This window comes from Vidua macroura, chromosome 1, assembly GCF_024509145.1.
Source record: "Vidua macroura isolate BioBank_ID:100142 chromosome 1, ASM2450914v1, whole genome shotgun sequence".
In the NCBI taxonomy this organism is placed as follows: Eukaryota; Metazoa; Chordata; class Aves; order Passeriformes; family Viduidae; genus Vidua; species Vidua macroura.
The window spans coordinates 65,564,154-65,583,975 of NC_071571.1; the positions used below are offsets into that span (position 1 = coordinate 65,564,154).

General features: G+C 43.9%; 2 long non-coding RNA genes across 2 annotated transcripts; one reads left to right on the forward strand and one right to left on the reverse strand.

The window, feature by feature from the left end:
• Positions 1–4,111: 4,111 nt before the first annotated feature.
• Positions 4,112–6,941, reverse strand: LOC128818030 (uncharacterized). Its single transcript, XR_008440371.1, has 3 exons — positions 6,719–6,941; positions 4,762–5,996; positions 4,112–4,674 (listed from the first exon to the last, which is right to left on the reverse strand). It is a non-coding gene; the product is annotated as an uncharacterized LOC128818030 (long non-coding RNA).
• A 3,323-nt stretch (positions 6,942–10,264) lies between these two features.
• On the forward strand, positions 10,265–11,116 carry LOC128818023 (uncharacterized). The gene is made up of 2 exons (XR_008440370.1): positions 10,265–10,672; positions 10,757–11,116. It is a non-coding gene; the product is annotated as an uncharacterized LOC128818023 (long non-coding RNA).
• The last annotated feature ends 8,706 nt before the right edge of the window (positions 11,117–19,822 follow it).

Genomic DNA, 19,822 nt, shown 5'->3' on the forward strand with positions numbered 1-19,822 from the left:
GTACAGATAAAATTAAGAACATGCTCTGAAGCATATGTTGACATAGCTCACTCTCCATCGTGTTTCAGGCTGCCTCAAATTGCAATTCTGAGAGGTGTGAACTACCTCATCAATTTCAGCTGGGGCTGGAAGGATTTCCCTCTTCCAATCTTTAGTCTACTGATTTGCACTGTGTCACGGAAATTCATCATTTTTGCTACAGAATCGTTTTACTGCAGTCTAATGCTTTGTTTCCTTTCTCCTGACTTTGCTAAAATCCACCTACACAACTGCCTCCTCCTTCCCAATTGCAGTGGGCACAAATTGAAATACAGGGAACTCCATTTAAATGCCCTTTTAAGATAAAACTTTTACTGCAGGTATGACTGGACACTGGCACAGGCAGCCCTGAGAGGATGTGGAGTCTCCATGGTTGAAGATACAAGAACACAACTGGATAAGGTATCTGAGCAGAGTTGAGCACTGGGTGCAGACTATTTCCAGTGGTCTTTTTTCACCCCAGCTGTTTTGCAACTGGGTGAATTTCCCTATGGAGGAAGATGTTTGCTGTATTTTACTATTTGTTCTGCCTGCACTGTTCCAAAGTCCTCTCCAGCATCCACCCAGGGACCTAATGAGCCTATAGAGGTCAACTCCACACGTGTCAGCTTACCAATCCATACACTGTCCTACTGCAGCTAGAAAATGATACATCAGCAAAGCTCTAGAAAGAAATTTTCCTGACCAAATGGAAGGGTGCTAAGTGTTCATCAGAACTGCCTGGGTAGGAAGTGGAGAGCTGCCTTGATGAATACCTGCCAGCTCTCCAGCTGAATGAATTCACATAGAGGAGAAAAACACTAAAGGAACAAAGACGAATATTGGTGCAGAAAGATGAGAGAACACTCACAGATGTAGAAGAGGTGATGTTTTGGCAAGGAATCTATGAGTCAATGAGCTGTGTACATACCATGACCTCCACAAAAAGCTGTGTTCACTGAATTAACTTCTGGTTCTTCCTACCTCCTAGTACAGCAAACCAATGCTGAGACTTGTGTAAAATAACAGAAGGCACTTCATTGCCCACTTTCAGCTGCACAATGCCCAGTCTCAATCCATTTATTCCACCACTATTACATTTTGCCTTAAACTATGGTGGGCTTTTGCTTGAACAGATTTAGCCATATCAAATTTAAGTAGTTAGTATCAGCTACTCATCCAGGCTCCCCTTAGAACAAATCAAAACAAGCGGATGTCTCAGAAAACCAAGATTTCACTTCCCAGAGTATCTGAGACAGGTGAAAGAAACAGAGGTTCAGAGAAGGTTGTTGTGCATCTAGGTTTCAGCAGAGAACAACTTTAAGGTATCACAAATCGGTTCACTTCCTTCCTAGTTCATAGCATTCACCTTGTCATTGTCACAACACTACAAACAAACAGAGCATTCCAAGTTTAGCTAACTACCACAATATATATTTTTAAGATACCCCTCAACACTGGTCATCTGATGTGGGGCAATGCAAACTGAAAAGTCTGTTAGCAACTAAATATTTTAGTCCATCTGCGAGGAGCCCAAACAAACGGTCTGGTATCTCCTGTTGGCTGCAGCTGGTAAAAAGAGAGTAAAGGCTGGTCACCACATTTTCTGTCACTGTCTAAGAAGTGGGATCAGAAAGTACTTTAGAGTCACCACCAGGAGCTTCACAATGGACCAAAGAAAATCCAAGATATAGTTCATTAACAACTGGAAATGAACCAGGGGTAGGAGTGGTGAAAATCAATCTTAAAAACCATTAAGAAATGAAAGCTACCTGTGAGATACCGTGACAGCAAAAGTTCCAAAATTGAATGAAGCATGAAAATTGCTTTGGAAGAGTAGGACACAGGTGGGAGTCAGAAATCTTTTTGCCTAATTTTGTCTCTGATGCACTGAAATGACTTTAGCAGATATTTTATACCCTTTGTGCCTCTGTATCCACATCTGTAATTCAGATCACAGCTAACCTGGTAACGTTTACCTCACAAGGACATAGAAAGGCTTGAAAGTTGAGATCCACAGCGTGGCTTAGGAAACACAATTATTTAAAAAAATGAGCACTTGGGAGATGATCAATAACAGCGCTGAACAGTATTATAAAATCAGGAAGGGCAGACTCAGACAGGGGCTCAAGCAGCTGGAACTGAAGAAGTGTGTCCTTGTCTTAATTGCTTCATGGAGACTGGGACCTCTGTTCACTTCCAGAAGCACACACATTGGCTGCCAGCCATATTGTGCTACTAATCAATGCCTAAGCAGAAACCAAACAACAACAAAACCAAACTGCCCAGTCCTCACACAGCTATGACTTCTTGCACCTATAACACAAAGGTCCAATAATATCTTTCTTTGGTGGGAACAAGTGTCCTGAAAGTAACTAATCCACAGCGTAATGAACTGCAAGAGTAGCAAACTGCCCACAGATACTCAGATGACAGCACAGGCAGGAATTCAGCCCTACAAGATGTGGCCTCACTGAGCAAGCCACTTGCTGAAGGTGATACATTCCTACATTCCTACCCCTCTTCAAACATCATCTGCATACCAAAAAAAAAAAAAAAAAAAAAAAAAAAGAAAAAAAAAAAAAAGAAAAAGAAAAATAAGGTAATTGAGTTACTGTAATGTGAGCTGATAGGTAATAGTGTCCTTAAACTAGACAAGAAGACTTATTTCCTTAAAGACTTGGTTCAAATGCATTAGTGTTAACTAATGACAGCAGGAATTTCATCCCATTTACAACAGGCTGTTTTCGCTATCTGTGAAAAGCTGATGTAGTTAAGACATGGGAAACTGAAGAAAGTTACTGGAATTAGCGAGGGTGCATATGTTTCTGGGTTTCTAGGAAGGCTGAAGTAGGAGAAATTCACAAATGTGTGGAAACTTTTGATAGCATTCCAGTTGAAACAAACTTGCAACAAACCCTGTGGAGAGGTTCATTCAACAGGATGAGCTAAGCAAGAAAACAGTCATTCTGGCTAGTTGCACGGATATTAGCAGCAGCTGTGAACTCAGTAAACAGCCCTGTTTTCTGGTTGTCAAAGAGCTGCTAAAGCAGATGTGAAATGCATCAAAAATAGGTCACAAACAGAAAACATGCAAGGGAATGCATCAATATGAGAGTGACCTGAAAATAAGTAATGCTGGAACATCTTGGTAGTGTTTATAACCCTGAAGTGTACACAGCTTCAGAGCAGCACCCAACAATAGGCTGCTTCATGGGGTTCTTGTGACAGGACCTTCCAGAGATGGCACTGTCTGTGTGAGTAAGGGTGCGGCGCTCTCAGGAGCTGAAGCATCAGACACAAGAAAAGGTACTGAATTGCACTCTGCTTTCCTTTGAATTCGGTTTTCTCAAAGAGGCTTTCATTCCTGTCCTTCTCCTCACTCCCAATCCCAAACTCTATAATTAGCTCAGACTGAGGTATCATAATGAGCCAAGCATAGAATTTGCCACTACAAACAGATTACAAACTCACTTTGTCTGATAGGCAGCCCTCATGCAATAGTCATTTCTCCAGGGACTGGAATCATCGCCAGCATGGTAATTACATTCCCCCTTTTTTTCCTTTCCCTTTTTAAAAGCCCATAGAACCCATTCCTTGTAATTCCCTCATACAGACACCCACTCAGATCTACTTCTAGGACTCTTGCAGTACTTAAAACACTGAAGTTCCTTTACTATCAGATATATAAAGGAACAAGGTTAAACTCTAAAGGGCAGGTTAAGAAAGAAAATGTACTTGGGCTATAACAGGACTAAACAAGGCACCAACGTGTCCCATCAATCCCCTGGCAAGCCTCTGTGGCCCTCACAGTGCAAGTGTGGGATTGTCTTTGGCCAAGTGCCTTCAACAAGCTGACTCCAAGCACCGTAGCCTGAAGCAGGCTCAAATACTTCCCACAGTCTGCAGGCGAGGACAGACACTCCCCTTTATCTGATTGCTTTTCCTTCCATTACCATAGCAGGTTTTACCCCTCAAAAACCTAAAGACATTGTATCATAAGCATTAATACAGTAAGACTAATCAGATAAAAAAACAAAATAAACAAACAAAACAAGGCTGTTGATATATTCCACATATGGTAAGTTCAATTCTTATGTTTAACTGGGAACACAGGTTTTAGGTAAGTATTCAGCAACTAAATCCCTTAAGTGGCAATGGCTCTGAAACAGCATTTAACATAGAAACACTGAAGAGATTTCATGCTATTAATGTTTTAGCCCAGCAACCAAGCTTCCAGAACTTGTCTTCTCTCCTTCAGAGGAAGGGAGGAGGAAAAAAAAAAAAAAGCCCACTCATATCCAACTTAAAAGAAACCCTTTGTGGCTTGCATTCAGTTTTGGAAGCCTTTGCTGAAACAAATGTTCATTTTAGCATGGACTTCTCAGAGACCAGAGTCTAGAGTGAAATGTGGTAATTGACAACAAGGTTAAAAATGGCAAGATAAACATAATAATCATTGTTATCAGCAGTTATGTGACAGTGATCCAAGGTCCCTTTTTTTTTTTTTAAGCTAGTCAGCTTTTATTATTATCATTCATCTAAGCAATAACTCAAAAGTAGTCATACTTCCTGAAGCTAGCAGTGTGAATCCTGGAGGCTGAAGCATGCTGCTGCACTCTGCTCTTTTGAAGAATGGTTTTCTAGAAAAGCAGCCTACAGAGGGAGAACAGAAAGCTGTTACTTTCCTACAAGGACATAAAAGGATTGTTTCATTCTTTCAGAAGAAATTGGGCTACATACTTATACTCAGTTCTTGGCCAGCTTGTTCCCTCCCCTCCTCATGGGGCAGCATGTTATACACATTTGGCCACTGCTCTCCGAGTGCTCCAAGTGCTTTCATTCCAGCGGTGATGTGATTTTGTGAAGCAACTTGGGTGGGTAGGGACAGCAGCAGATTTAAACTTTGCTGACAAACCATTTAAGAACACACTTTCTGTCTCTACAGGTTGCAGTTCATGGGTAAGCTCTTACTTCCAAAAACACAGCAATATGCATTTTTACCAACTAAGTATCATGCAGACAAATCAGATGGTAACTATTTCAGAAAACTTGGCCTAAGTTCCGTTTACACAATGCTTTCCAAGTGTTCCATATTTGCAGAATAAAGATAAAAACTCTGATCTTTGTAGTCTGAATTTGTCTACTTGGTTTACTTTTCCTTTCTAGCATAAATGGAACTTTTATTTATATGATTTCTGATTTAATACAGCAAACGTAAATAAATGCCAATGAAAGAACTGTCAGCTGACAAGGTTTGGCGCAGAATCTGGGGCTTCTAACACTTGAACTCTATTTTCTCAAGTTGCTTGGAGATGCACTTGGACTGGACTGAAAACAAATTCCATAAACTTCTTCCTTGAATTTTTATTGACTTAGTGACATAGAAATCCTTCCTCAAAGACAACTCATAAACTGTTTGTCATCAAATGCTGTTACAGTCAGGCACTGAGTTACCTTTTGTGCTGTAATCTGTTGATAGAATGTTTAAAGCAGTGCTTCCCCCAAGATTTCCACTAGCTGCAGCTTGTTTTGAAAATCTGAATGCCTGCAATGATCTGTGTTTGTCTAGTAGGAAGCATAAGGAAGTGAATGATTAATTACACTCTTCCCAGTAATTTAGAAGTGCTGATGAATGCCAGAAAACATTGTAATGAGTACTGAAAAAACCCCAAAGGCAATACATTTGAAGCCTTATTGTTGCTTTCAACAGACACAAAATAATTAAGTTTGCTAATTAGACATCACCTTTCAAAAAATAAGTAAGAATAGGTACATTTCATGCTGTCCATATTTTTGTGCAAAAATCACAAGCTGGACACATACAACTGTAGCCAACAATTGTTCATCATCACAACCTAGCAGCTTAATCTCAAAATTAGCAAAGTACATAGACATACACACAGTCAGATAATTTCTCTTCAGTAGAAATCTTTCAGTCTGTCATTCACTAACCAGCTCTGTGCTTCAAGTGCATTCTGTGGCAAAACAAGCAGAAAATATTTCTGTGTTTCACTGTCATGTCAAACTAGGAGATCATGCAAGGTATTTTATTCTGTAATTGCATTCATGTAATCTTTTGCACATCAGAAGGGAAAGTTCCCATTTGGGAAAATAAAACACACTACACAGTTCACTCAATTATTTGGAAAGCATTCTAAGCTGTTAATTACGTACATCAAGAATTTGTACAGGATTGGTCAAGTTGAGGATTTTCTCTGAAACAACTCAAAGACATTTTGTTGCTCTATTCACGCTATATTATTTTCAACACCATATTTTATATAATTAGTTAGCTTAATAACTGTACAAGGTCTCATATCTTTACTTAATCATGTAATTCTTTACTGTGAGGTGGTGAGGCAGTGGAACAGGTTGCCCAGAAAACCTGTGGATGCCCCATCCCCGGCAATGTTCAAGGCGAAGCTGGATGAGGCTTTGAGCAGCCTGGTCTAGTGAGAGGTGTCCCTGTCCATGGCAGCAGGGCTGGAACAAGAGGATCGTTAAGGTCCCCTTCCAACACAAACCATTCTATGACCCAATGTGGTTTGCAGATTTCCATGAATTTGAACGAACTGAGTTTTAGAGTTTATGCTTCAGAGAAGTAACAGGAAAACTGGAAAGTCAGAGCCTCAGAAGCCACCCCCTCCCCCCAAATATACACATATTTTTATCTTTCTTATCCCTCTTGATTACTTACTATGGTGTTGTGGTCGAGGAACACATACAGGTAAAAAGTGAGCCTGACATTATCAGGAAACAATTCTCTATGGGAACTATCCAGCATCCATTCCTTTTTGTTCTTTCATCCCCGCTCTTCCCCTGCACAGCATTGTCACTCTGAAGCAGCACCTTTAAGGGGCAAGTTCTAGCCTTTTTCCTTAAATTAAAAAAATAACCAAACCAACCAGCTGCAGTGTCAGAATAAAATCCAAGCATAGTAACAAACCATTTTCCCATTGCAGCATCTATGCTTGCTAAAATAAGATACAGAAACCCAAAGTAAAGCGCAAGGTATAAGTAGTGACAGAATATAACAGGCAGATGCGTCGCTACTCTGAATGTCTATAAAGACGAGCGATGTTTTTAAGCTGCAGAGGAAGAAGATCAAGTGTCGTGCCTGCCGGCTTACACAGCAACATGCCACAGGAAAAAAAAAAATCATCCAAACATCTGGGAGGCTACAAACATCAAGGTAGGGCTTGGCATGTATCAAAAGGACACGCTAAACAAAATTCCAAGATGTATGGAGACACTTCCAATGTGCTTTAGGGAAAGCGCCTTAACTCTGTACATGAATCACCTGCCATCCAAAGAGTATCCCGGACACAGAGCACAGAGTGATCAGAGATGCTGCCAGTGCCCTCCTGGGCAGGACCAGCCTAGGCCCGATGGCAGAGGGATGGCAGAGGTGGCCAAAGCAGCACAAAATACCAGCAGGGGATCCAGAGAGAAAGCACAGCTACGGGCTGTGTGCATGTTCCTGTGTGAGCCCTTTCATGCACGTGGAGGCAACACGTGGCCAGTTGTGCGCAGTGCTTTGTGCTGCACCTGCTGCAGAGCTCTCACAGCCACAGAACTGGGGGGGAAATTCCCATTATACCCTCAGGGGACAGACCCGAAAGCACATTTTTAACTGCCCCTGGAAACATTTAACCCGGCCTGGGAGGTTTGAAGAGGCAGATGCGAATTGTCTTCCCATTCCGTCTGGCTTCAACAACAGTCTAGTGCCAATGTCCTTCCCTATGGCGCATCCTTAAGAGTTCCCCAGGGAACAAGGGGCTCTGCCTGAGCTGAAGTCCAGCTAGCAAACAAGGTCCACCCTCCCAGAGAGAATGAGTATGCAGGGTAGCCAAGAGCAGGAGGAACCAACAAGTGACGGATCATTTGTAGCTGTCAGCCTCCCCTTCTCAGCACTTACAGATTTACACAGACTGCTTGTTCTGCCCCAAAAGAGCAGAAGTCACTTGTCAGAGCACCCTTAAGTGCAGTTACAACCCAACTAACAACCTCACCATACCCCTGTGCAAGACAAGGCTGACCTTCAAGGCAGACACACCAACTTCATATCCACTGACCCTGAGTGAGTAAATTTAGTCACCCTCACAGCACATGGATGCTTCTGCTTTGTAAGAGACATGAGCGATGGAATCGACTGAAGGATCTCTAAGAGGCATTTGAATCCTCAGTCTGGACAGCTCCTGGGAACAACCAGGAGTAACTCACTGGGACCCAAGGCTCACACTACATACGTGCAAAGTGAATTCTAAAGAAGCATAACATAGTTACGTGATGTTATAACCTTCACTATGAGTAATCCTGCTGAAACTTTAATTAATGCAGAAAAAAAAAATCCAGAATTTCCTTTCTAACACGCTGGAGACTAACTGAACAGAAACAACCTTGTCCAAGCCCTTAGCAATGCTTAATGGCACATGGTGGACAAAGATTCACTTACATTAATAGGTAAGTAGTAGTGGTTACCATTAAGGAGTAGTATTACTATTAAGTTACTTAACAGTTACTTGAAATCAGGTGATTGAGTAAGAGGCTTTATCTAGGAATAAAAGCTCAGCTGGTTTTTTTTCCTTCAATACAAAAGACTGCTGTAAGGATTCCAGCCTGGAAAAAGACCCCTACACTATTATAATAAACGTAGAAATGCTCCCAAAGATTTCGTAAGTCCACGCTACAGGCATTCAAGAGTAAACGTGATCACTACATACAATGTTGGCAACTATGCGATACTTGCATTCACTCCAGTGTGGCAAACTGTGGAATGTGTGGCTAAATGGGAGAGAATAGAGAGAGAGGCAGAAAGGCTGAAAGGGCTGGGAAAACAATAATCAAGAGGAAACGTTAAAGTACTTTTTTGTTCAGTTAAAGAATAAAGAAATAAGAGACAGTAATAGGTTTCCAAAGTGTAAAAAGTTGGGCTTTTAGACACAAAAAGATTGCGCATGACCCTTTGTACACATATTACCACAAACACAATTTTCAGTAGAGAGAATTGAGTTAAGTATTACAAGGAGAGCCTTCCCAGCTCTAGGTAGAACCCAGGGGATCGTGGTATCCTCCTCGTTGGAGGAGCTTAGAAATGACAGATGAGTCTGTCAAGAGTGTTTAAGTGCAGATCCTGCCGAAAAGCTGGCGACGTACAGGTTGACCTCCTGAAGGGCACTCCAGGCTTGCCTTTCGGCCGCGCTTCGCATCTCGCAGCCGTCAGGCCGGCAACCGGCGCCCGGCTCCTCACCGCCCCCGTGCAGCGGGGCGGGCTCTCGCGCGGCCGGAACCCGCCCGTTCCGCTCGCGCCGCTGCGCTCCCTTCTTGCCCGTATTTGCCCCTCTGCTGCCCCCGGACCGAGCGGCAGCGCACGGCCGGATCCCCGCCAGCAGCGGCGCGGGGGGACCTCGGGGCCACCGACGAACAGGGGATGCCACACGGGGCGCTGCTCCCCGCTACCGTGGCTGAGAGTGTAGGGAAAGGGTTAAAATAGAGAGAGAGGAAAAAAAAAAACAAACCAAACAAAAAAAAAAAAAAAAAAAAAACAAAAAAAAAACAAAACAAAACCAAAAAAAACCAACCAAACAAAATTGGGGGGACGACGACGACGACGACTGTGTGTGTGTACTATCCTTCATCTAGAATTACTCGCAGGACATTGCACTGCAAGTGGCCGCTGCTCTGCCGGGAGCCCTCAGAGCCGGGGCCTGTGGCGCGCGGCGCAGCTCTGGGCGGGCGGCGGGAGCTGCGCGCCCCCTGGCGGCCGTGTCCGGCACCGGCAGGATCGCGCGCGAGACCCGCGGCACGGAAGGGCGCGCGACAAGGCACGAGCATCGGCACGAGACCGGGCACGCGGCAAGGCACGCGCACCTGAGCGCGACAGCGCACGAGACCCGCCACGAGACCAGGCACGAGATGCGGCCGCGCGACACGGCGCGAGCTTCGCCCACGCGACAGGGCACGCGCATTTGCGCGAGAAATACCATGCGACAGGGCACGCGCACCTGCGCGAGAGATACCACGTGACAGGGCACGAGGCCGGGCACGCGTAACTGCGCGAGACGTCGGCACGCGACAGGGCGCGAGATCCGGACTCGCGACGAGGCACGAGACTTGGGCACGCGGAAGTGCGCGAGACTGGCGCGAGGCACGGGCGCGAGGCACGGGCGCGAGGCGCGGCCACGTGACAAGGCACGCGCACCGGTACGAGGCAGGGCACGCGATGGGGCACGAGCAGTGGCGCGAGACCCAAGCACGCAACAGAGCGCGGGACCGGCCGCGCGACAGAGAGTGCGGTAGAGCGGCCGCGCGCTGTTGGCACAAGCGCAGTGGCCGCGGTGGCACCGGACGGCGCCCGGCGGCCACAGCGCGGCCCGCGCTGCCTCCCAGCATAAACCGGCCCCGGCCGCCGGCAGCGGCACAAAGCCGGCGCGGCCCAAGAGCAAGCCCTGGCGAGGAGGAGGTCAAAGAGCAAGCGATCCCCGTGAATTCCGCCCTCCCAAAACCACGGCGGAGGGGAAGGGGAAAACACAGCCGACCTTAGAGCTGGCTCTCTGCCGCGTCCGAACCCCGACGACGAGGGCGAGCGGGGTGGTCAGAAGGGAAGCGAAGCGGAAGGGGCTGTGAGGGCAGAGGAGCAGACAAGGGGAAGGTGCTGTGTAGGAATGCGTAGAGGCAAACCTGGGATGGCTTCAACTCCCACCCAGAAACGGGGAATTTTTCTTCTTTTTTTTAGGCTGCGGCTGTAGCCCCAGTGGGATTTGCGCTGTCCTGAGCTGCTGCTGCCGCTCCCGGTCACAGGCTGGCAACGAACGTGACAAGAAGACACACCACGACACCCCCCATGCCCATCCTTTACCGCTGGGAACCAACAGCCCAGTTCCTCCTTCCCACTCCCAGACTCGTGGAAGCATGATTTTCAAACCACAGCCTGCTGCTGTAAGCCTTTAATTTAACAAACTAAAGTATTAGAAGGTGTTACTATAATCTACTGGGACCTGTTGCTGTAAAGTGACTTTGACAATATCAAAACACAAGGAAAGCTCATGTAGCAAAGTCAAAACTATGTAGCAAAAAATGAACATTTTAATCCGAAGCTTCAACTCTGTTTTTAATTTATATCTTACGATAATTGAAATTCAGTTTGGGCTCATTTCTCATTTTCATTTAGAAGTTACACACATTCGAAAGCCGTCAGGTGCTTGCTTCTGCTCTAGAAACATTCCCACACTTGCCTGTGCTTTCTCCTCAGCAAAAATTAGCACCATTTGCCTTCTTCATTGAAGCCGTCCATGCTGGAGTGCTTTCAGCAGGTTGGTGTTTCCCTCACACACCCCAAGGTCACATCGTACAGGATCCATGATGTTACAGCTCCTTGTTTTCCATTAAGGACTCCCACAGGGCTGGAGGCATGGGCCTACCAGTACCACTTTAACATCATAATCATCATATCCGTGAGTGAGCACAGCTTCCCTGCAATTTAATTTACTGTTTAAACAAGCACAAACCTCACAGAACGTGTGCCCTCCAATTACTCTAGAGGTGGTTCAGAGATACCAACTTCCTAAAAGAGATTCAAGGACAGCCAAATAAAGCACTACAAAAAGTTCTACAGATTTCCAAATCCCAACCACTGTTAGTCACTTAACTTAAGAAATAGTGACCTGTTACTAGTCCTACATGGCGAGAAAGGTACACATGCACCCCCCCACAAAAAAACCCAAACACCAAACTTAAGTCTAAGTGATAGTGGGGTATTGCAGATTTACTAACCAAAGTCCCACTAATGTCAGTGTGACAGAGAAGTGGCAGAGCTGTCTTGGCATCAAGTGCCCTACAGCATTCCTGAAGTTTTGCGTAAATGATAAAAGAGCTGTCAACTTCTTAATGCTTAGAGACCTCAGCATTTTTTAACAGAGGTGCTGATTCCTGCAGAGTAGATTGAAATCCCATTACAACAGTCTTTCTTCTCTTATTTACATTTAGCATCTCCTTCAGAAGTCATCCTAGGTCTCCAGAAGTCCATGGATCCCCAGTTAAATACTTTCTCAGACATAAGTATATGCTTCATAGCCTAGAAAACCTAGCACAACCGGGCAGGCAGCCAGAATCTGTCTTCCGACTTTTTTTTTGACTGGCATGACTTAACAGCATCCCTTTTATTTATTTATATGAGGTACTCTTGTGACAGAATGGGGAAGATATACACAGAGATGTTAAGTATCTGTTCAGCTTTTCCCCATCATCTGTATCATGCTGGCACAGCGCCTTGCAGAAAACACTGGAGCCTATCCATTTGAAGCCTTGGCTAGGAGTGGATTGCCAGTCAGGGTAGAATGCACCGCCAATGCGTTCCTGTATTCCTCATAGGTGATGCTCAGGGGATGCCATACTGCGATCCTATAAGCAAATCCTTGGGATGTCATGCATGCTACTCATATATATTTGAATTAATGAATCAGTATTTATGCCTGTGTGCCTGAATATGAAACGCAGACAGATGTGTGTAGTACTTACCGAAGTACCTCCCCCTGAGGAGAGGTATCAACAGGTAAGTTACTGAAACAATTTAAAAGTTCATACATGTCTCTGAGGCTGCTCACTCAAGGACCGTGCTCTGAGAAGCAGGTGCGCAGACTGGAGTGCACACTCCTCATTCTAACTGCAGTCCAGTCTGTGCTTGTGCTCACTCCAGTGCCCTGCAGAATTCTTCATTCTCCTGCTTCACAGGCACCTTTTGAAACTATTTCCAAACTCTTGTAACAAGGGACTGGGAGAGAAGGAAGGCACAGACAGACCAGGTAGTTCTGTGTTCTTAACAATACAGAACAGCAGCTGGTGAAATTTTTTTTCTCCCACCCAGATAGAATAATTGCTGTGATGGAATTAAAATATGACTTCCTACATAAAAAGCAAGCAAGTATGAGTTGGGAAGAGAGCACTGCAGAAAGACAAAAGCAGTAGAATGATAGGCAAGATCATGGGAAATCCTTCTTGAACAAATGGAGAGAAAAGCAGCCCAGACATTTGTGAACTCTGGAAGAAGCAAGTGTGTGGCAGGGACTAACCCAGTTTCCCACTCTCTGCCATAACACCTCATAGTAGGGTGACTAAAGCAACCAAGAAAAAAAAAAAAAAAAGCTGTTATAGCAGGACGTGAAATTATGCTGTGCTCATTTTTCTCTTTAACTTTGTTTTCAGTTTGTAATTAGCAGTTCATTGTGTGCTCTGCTAGAATCACAGTGTTTCATTTTCAGCACAGAGTGACTCAGGCAAGCAGCACCTCTGAATAGCAAGCTGAGTGCCACAGACAAACTCCTGGGTGCTCAGGGGCGCCAGGCCACACTCCCCATCTCACTGATGGTGTCAGGTGTGCAGACACAGATAGGTTTTCCTCTGTGGGGTGTTAGCCAAAACCCTCTTCTCCTCCAGCCCTTGAGAAGGAATGACACAGCTCCCAGGCTACTGTCACCACAGATACTTTGCCTGCCATCTAATTTTCTGGAAGCAAACAAAAGTTAATTTTTACTTCCTCTGGGTGAAGAATGGGGTGTGAGGCACACACACACATTAAATACCTTGTTTAAAATCAGACCCTTTGCCACAAGAACATTTTTAATGGCATTTTGTGTCAGACACCACCACCATAGATTGCTTCCTCTGTATCCTGGGAAACATTTGCCCCCAGTTTTCAGGCAAGCAGCCTGTCCCTCTGCTATCGGTCTGGTCCAAAGCTTCAGATAGTGATAGAAAGAGGAAAAAACCCAACCAAAACCAACACCTCTAACTCTCCCACGCTGATTTGAGTACACATTATGCTAGCTGGTAGACTAGGCTTTTGTACCAGAGGAGATTACCCAGGATCTGCAGTAGCACAGACAAGGATGTGCATGTGTTCTGCTGCCTATAAATAGGCTCTCCACTTAACAAAAACACAACCCAAACAGCCAGCTGTTAACAACTAGACCACAGAGTCTAGGCAGCAATTGCTGCTTGCTGAATAAATCTATGCAACCTACTCATGCTTCAATTGGCAAATGATGTACAGATTAATGTTTGATGAGAGGTGATAATATTAACATGATCTCTGAAGAGGCAGGAGTGAAATATGCTAAGCACAAAAACAATCTTTGAACTGCTGCTCAGCAAGGCTGCAAGTGGGGCTTTCCAGAAACGAGCATTTTTAACTCACAGCTTGCCACTGGCAGGTTTGGCAAGAATAGCGGGGACTGTCAAAGAGAGGAAGGCCATCCCCAAACCTAGGGGATCATCTTTGGCTTGAGGCTTGACTCTCTAACAGGTTTCTTTGGTGATCAGTTGCCCAGCTCTGTACTAGAGATTCAGCAGTACCCTGGAATAGCTATAGGAGTATTCTAAGAATGAATGTACTAAAGACAGGACAAGCCCAACTCTTCTCCTAGCCCTAGATGCAGTCATTGCAGGGCAGACTTGGGTGCAGGGCAGACAGGAATGCAGACAAAAGTTTGCATTATGCTAAGCTCAGCTGAGTCTGACAGTTTTACAGGAACTAACCCTCAAAGCTATACTGCGGGTACTGTGCAAGAAAAGTAGAGTTTGATTGGGTCATGGGAGGGACAGTGCTTCTGGAAAACACCTTCTCCTTGGTGCAGACTACTTGCCAGCAGTCCAGAACCTTAGTGCCATTCCAAGCCTAATGTGTTGACCTGACTAAGGCAGGTCAGAGATTCACAAGGCCAACCCAGTCTGATTTCCTAATTCAAAAAAAAACAGCCAAACAAAACACCCTACCACCAAAAACCAAACAAAGCAACAACATCAAAACCAACTCCTTTCCTTCAGTAAAACATCCAAAGCCCGTCTTAAGACTGATTTTGATGATAATTTGGTCCAAAAGGCTGAGCAAGATGACCCCCACAACTGGGCTGGGCCCCCCTTATACAGAACACAGTCCTTCTGCAAAGGCTGTGCTATGACAAACTGGTAGCTGACACACATGGGCTTCATTTCAGTTCTGTAGCTGAGCTGGAGTTGAAGCTGCTGATTCATCTGGCTTGTATCACCTATGCCAAAAGGTCTGCACTCCTGGCAGTCACATCTACTTTTAAGTGTTTGAACAGCCACACAACAGAGGTCCCCTCATCACATGAAACAGCAACTTGGATACCAGAATATCCATGTAAATAAAATGCAGCATAACTGTACCAATGTCTTGCTCTTCCTTTTTTTTTTTTTTTTAAATTAATGTGAGTAACAAGGAAAATCTTTACAGCTTAGTTATTTAAGCCCTGAGATATTTTCCATTAAGTATGCCAATATGGATTCCAGATGCAGGCCAGGCTTAGACTGCAACAGCTTCACAGACTTCAGAAGCAAGACTCTGCTTTAGGTAAGCAGAGCACAATTATGCTGAGCATTTGACGACAGCAACTATTACAGAAACAATCCAGAAAAATTCATACACGTCCAGAATGACCCGACAAAAAACTTAAAAATCCCTTAAACAGGCACTGCTGAATTTAGTCATGGTAAATCCAAATTGCACCCTCTTCCTTCTCCACCTTGCTTTCAGCCAGAGGTTACTGCTCCTGTAATAGGAGTGGAAAAATACTACTCTTTTATGTAGTCTTCACAGGCAACTTATGACAAGAATATAAGGCTGTATGCAAGAATATAAGGCTATAAAAGATTACAGCAAACCCTGCCAGTTCTTACCTGTCAGAGTTCTTAGAGAAAACTACTAAGGCCACACTTTGAAATTTATTTTAGCACTATTATTTTATAGGCTGTCATAAAGTTTATGAAGGACAGAGTGCTTAATCTTTCACCATCCAGCATGGACACCCGCTAACTAAGGGCAAACTGTGTTGTAAAGGTTTGCATAAAACTACAAACTGCCTTAAAAGCTTGAAATTCTTTTCAGAGGAAGCTAAATATAAGTCAATATATCTTAGAAGAAAAGCATGGGGATAGGGGAGGTGATTGATGGTGGAAGGCCAGAGGGCACTTTTTACTTCTTTTTGGCTGTGAGGCTCTCACCTGGGAACTGGATTTGGCATCTAAAGATATTTTTTCCAGAGTGCATATCAGCTAACAGTCAGTTCTATAACAGGCCAAGTGTGAAACACCTTGAGAAGCTGACATAGTATCAATAAGCCGTATGTTCTCCTTTAATGGCCACAATGGGAGTCCCTTTTAAACAACAGGAGAAATTATCATGGATATTGAAAGGCTGAACAATTACTTAATTTACTCTGAAGAGAAACATTACTAGTACCATTATGTTGGTCATATGTTAAACTACGTACAGCACTGAAGATCTATGGTGACAGGTAATACTAACCAAATCACAGTCCCAAATGGTCTGAAATCCATTTGCAATATTCCTCTGCAAGAATGCAAGTTTCAGAGCTCAAAACATGATTGACTTTATTGATATTTTTCATTTTTTTTAAGTGAATACAACTGAAAATTCTTTTTCACAAATGCACAACAAAATATAATTTCTACTTCCACAATGCATTGTTATAAATGCACCAGTACGAATTGCTAAAATGTTTCCAGCAAGGCTTTTATAAAATTCATAAAGGCTGGTTCTTCACAGGTCTTCAAACTGCATTGAAATCATTAATTTTCAAATGTTTTTCTGTGTATATTTCAGTTTTGAAAAAAAAAAAAACAAACACAGGTAAACAGAGTAAGCTGCAATTATGCTTTGCTTTTACAATAACGTTAGCATTTCTAATCAGGAAAATGCAGATATTGGATGCTCTTGCCAAGTTTAAACAGTTTTACATTTTACATATCTATTCTCTGATAACTACTGAAATAACGTTCTTTAGTAACTCACTCACCAAATTCCACATGTTATCACCCTCAACAAGAGCATTTTCTTGGGCACACTGACTTCTTTTTTGCAATAATGAAGCTAGTCTGGAGAGAAGAAATGCACAAATGCATACTAGGAAAAGGCATAAAAATTCCAACAAACACCAGACATGCAATTTTTCTAAAAAAATGAGCAATTGAAATATAGGACACAAGATTTCTGCTGTGTGTTTGCATTTTGCTTTTTCCATTTACTGCAGAAAAAAACTGTTCTGTTGCATTCACATGGCTCTTCACCTATTACACTTGCAAAACCCAAAGCCATTTGTAGAGGGAAATCAGCAGGGCAGCTGTCAACAGAAGAGTAAATGTGATGGTCCTGGTGTCAGCACCCAAGGAAAATACTGACTTTGGAACTCCAGCAACCTGACAAGACTGTGTAATGTCACTGCAACCTTTTGTTGTAAGGTTTCACATTAGGATTTAATCTCCAATTGACCACACATGTCAGAAAAGCATGGGATTGTTAGTGCTTAGGAATGCAGCACACATCTCGAGCACGGAGAGAGGGCAGTACCCCGTCAGAATCTGTTAAATCTTCAGGAAAGGGGTTTGAGCAGGAGTAAAGATGCAAGTCTTTTGCTGTCTCTACACAGGGGACATTTTCCATTCTAACTATCAGCTACTTCATCTCAGTGCCCACTCTTCTGGGCACCTGACAGAAACAGCCCAGGCTTTGCATTGTAATGTTTATTTCTAAAGCTGGAATTTCTAGCATTTGCAGTTACAGGGCATAGCTTTATGAGCTCTTCTCTAATGAAACAATTTTTTTTGTTTGGTTTTAGACTGCTCCCCAGCACAACCTTGCTGACTTCTTTCAAAAAAGCATGAAGCTATGTCTGTGCTCCTCTGGTGGTACTAGTTTGTCATCAGTCCTCACTTAATAAATTAGCAAAGTCATCCATGAAGTGAGCTGGGGAAGCAGCATCATCCTGTGCTCTCCTGTGTAATGCTGCAGTGCACTACTAAAAATAGCTGCTGCCTTTCACTCCAAAGATGGAAGCTTCCTGAGAACAAGGCATTTCTGTACTCGGGGTACATGCACAGTATGCAGCACACTGATATATCACCACTTGTCCATATGTAAAGTGAATAGATTTGCAGTATTTCCCCAAACACAAAGCTGTCCCAGCCACACAGCAAGTATGTTTCTAGTAAACACTCTTCGGCCTCCGCCCCATAGGCTTGAGCAGTTGCATTTTAACTCATGTTTTTTTAATTTTATTTCCACAACTGCCAAAGCAGTTCCATGTTTCTGCTAATCTTTTTTGAAATAGAAGAAAGTGAAAAATGTTTCAGGAGAAATTTTGGAACATCTTCAGATTATTTTTTTAAAAAAACATATTTTGTTTAAGTAGAAGCAAACAACAAGTTTTTGATCTCATCTCTCACATACAAATCTGGACCATTCCACATTTAGATGGAAAAATGGAATCAATCTATTTCCAAACAGAACTGGCTCTGGGCAAGGATAGGCAAAGCATTAAAGCTGCTCACTCAGAAGAGGGCAGAAGCTGGAGGGATGTTCTCTGAGCAAAGGGAAAGGATGCACTGAATCAAGGGAGAGAAGAAGTGATCACAAAGGGTTCAAATATGGATAGAGGACTATGAACCAGTTACAGATAAAAGAGCCTGGGAGTCTGAAGGAATTTACTATTGAGCAGAGGAACAAAGCTGTAGCACAGCTTCCTTAGAAGCTCTGACAATTTTGCATTAAACACCTGCAAAAATGGTATTTGACCACTGTGCCAAAAGGATATCTCTGATGTGTGGCTCCCAGTAAGGACAGACTGCATTTGGCAAAGCAGTAAGCCACGCTCTGCCCCATGCTTCTACCAGACACAGGAGATGAGTGCTGGCTCCACCTCACTGCACAGCCAGTCTCCCAGCAGCACAGAAATGCCACCAGGAACTAGTAGCTCCTTACCTCACCATTTCTGCCTGCCAAGAAAGCATGAGAGCCCAGTGCTTTGCCTGTTCAAATTCAGGAAAAAGGTGTTTGAAGAGCTTTGCTCAGCACAGCTAGCATTCTGTGAACAGCGGCAGAGCTCTAATTAACTGCACAGGCTTCATCTCAGCAAAATGTTTTAAAAGAAATTTTAAAAGTACATGAATACTCCCAGTTAATCCATAAGGCAAAGAGCTGAATCACAGACTCTGACAAGGCAGTCCCTGGAAAGCAGATAGATATGTCATACACTCCATTTCTCATTCCAGGAGCATCCCAAGTCCAATGTGTAGCAAGCAGCTCTATATGCATATAAGCTGAAAGGAGAATGCCAGTTTCCAACACCCATGAGGAATGTTCAAATCTGGAGTCTAATTAACTTCACAAATCTCTTTCACCCCGAGTGAGGGAAAGATACAAAGGAAGATTGACTTGACTGTATGCCAGACATGTAGATTCCAAACAATGGCATTTCCCCTGAGCTCTTCCATGAAGCCCAAACTGCAGTCAGGACAAGCAAGGACACCAGCTCACCCAGGCTTCAGGGCTGTCCACCAACTTGGGTCACTTCAGAGCCAGGTGGTGCTCTTTTGGGACAGCACTTCTCCAGGAGCAGAGCTGTCCTGTCCCACAAAAGGAGCTCTAGCATCACTTCACAACAGAGCAAGGCTGATGCCTAGAACATTCTTAGTCCATTCCAGCAACTACAAGGGCTTGAGATCACAGGCCAGTTTAATTCCCTTCAGAATAACTTGCCCCTAACCACAGTCTTATCCTAGTGATGAGCAGAATCTCAAGGTGAAGTTATCTGTACATCCACACTTCCTTCTCCATTAGCACAGTGTCTCATGTAGCTTGTCCCCAGGATTGGAGAAATATTGCCAAGAGATCCTCTTGTTACATATCCTTCCAACTACACACGTGGGCACATCTGCAGGTTGGGCAGAAAAGCAATTGAGAGCAACCCTGCAGAGAAAGACTTGGGGG